Source organism: Elephas maximus, chromosome 3, assembly GCF_024166365.1.
Source record: "Elephas maximus indicus isolate mEleMax1 chromosome 3, mEleMax1 primary haplotype, whole genome shotgun sequence".
Lineage (NCBI taxonomy): Eukaryota > Metazoa > Chordata > Mammalia > Proboscidea > Elephantidae > Elephas > Elephas maximus.
The window spans coordinates 139,427,833-139,429,587 of record NC_064821.1 but is presented as its reverse complement, the minus strand read 5'-3'; positions in this window follow the sequence as shown (position 1 = coordinate 139,429,587).

Genomic DNA, 1,755 nt, shown 5'->3' with positions numbered 1-1,755 from the left:
TCTGCTCCTCTGACTTTCTATTGCGTTGTCTAATTCTGTAATTTTATTGTTAATCTTTTGGATTTCTGTATGCTGTCTCTCTATGGATTCTTGCAACTTATTAATTTTTCCACTATGTTCTTGAATAATCTTTTTGAGTTCTTCAACTGTTTTATCAGTGTGTTCCTTGGCTTTTTCTGCGGTTTGCCTTATTTCATTTCTGAGGTCATCCCTGATGTCTTGAAGCATTCTGTAAATTAGTTTTTTATATTCTGTATCTGATAATTCCAGGATTGTATCTTCATTTGGGAAAGATTTTGATTCTTTTGTTTGGGGGGTTGTAGGAGCTGTCATGGTCTGCTTCTTTATGTGGTTTGATATCGACTGCTGTCTCCGAGCCATCACTAAGATATAAAAATATATAGGAGTGGTTTATTCTATAATTGCTCACTGAGTCTTATCTTGTTTTGTTTTCTTTCAATATAAGTGAATGGGCTACTAGATTGTGCCGCCTTGTTTGTTGTAGCCCTTAACTTACTTATGACCTATTACCAGCTGGTTTGGGCTGTTGCCAGATATATATGCCTGAGTCTATTCACTATTCTTGAGTAGAATCTGATTTTGGGTCATCAAGTGTGTCCTGCACCCTAACACCTATCCACCTCGAGAAGTAGTGGTGATAGTTGTGTGTACCAGATTCTATTAGCAGCTGGGGTTCACACTCCAGGGGGGGCAGGATGCTGACAGGCTTCCCCCAAGTGTCAGTGACGTAGATGTGTCTCTATTCCTATAGCACCTTGGTGGAAGGGCACTGCAGCTGTACCTTTGGCCTCCAATGCAAGTATGTCTACTGATTGGTAGGTGTCACCCTCCTTAGACCCCTAAGGCAAGAGGCTAGGTGGTCTGGGGGGAGCTTCAGCCCTCAGTTCCCTGTTGTGGGTCAGTTAGGACTCTGTTGAATAAGCAGAGATATCAGACCTGGGAAACTTGTTTTTCCAGTAAATCCACTAAAAAAAATGCAGTCAGATCCCTATCAGAAATGCCTTTGGATTATAACCACCACCTTGTTCCCTGTAAGGATGAAAGCCCGAGATTTGGATCATATATGCTTGGCTGGAGCTGGTTCTGTGTGTTTAGTCCAATTAGGGAAGAATTTTTGGTCTCTGGGTTTTTTGTGGTTGCTTCTCTCAGGTCGGAAGAATGGGTTAGGAAAAGACCAAAAAAAAAGGGAAAAGCAATGTTGCCGCGGAGCCGGAGCTGTTCTCCCTCTGGCTCAGGAAATTCCAATGTTAATGAAGCCGCCTGGGAAGGGGGGTGCAGAAAAACAGGAGAGTAGCACCCCGAAACATAGCCAAAGTTGCTTATCTTGCTTGGGATGACTATTTTATCTGTCGCCTATGTGTGCTGGCTGTGTGGAGATTGCCCCCGAGGGTCTGGCCCGCTAAAGTCGTGGTCATATCCTCCGCTGCCAGTCCAAAGCCCAGAGTCAAGGTTCCCCGGCTGGGACGCTGCACTCCTGGCTCCAAAACCAGTCACTGCCTCCTGGGGACTTCTCGTCTCGCCCGCTGCATCACCACACCACCCCCGCGGACCGGCTGGGCCCCCTCCCGGGTTAGTTTAGGGGAGTAGGGCTGCGCCCCATGTTTGTGCCACAAGTTCAGCTCCCCTGCGCCCAGTCCAAAGCCCGGCACCAAGTTTCCCCAGCTGGGATGCTGCACTCCTGGCTCCATAACCAGTCACTGCCTCCCGGGGACTTCTCCCACCAGCCGCGTCGCC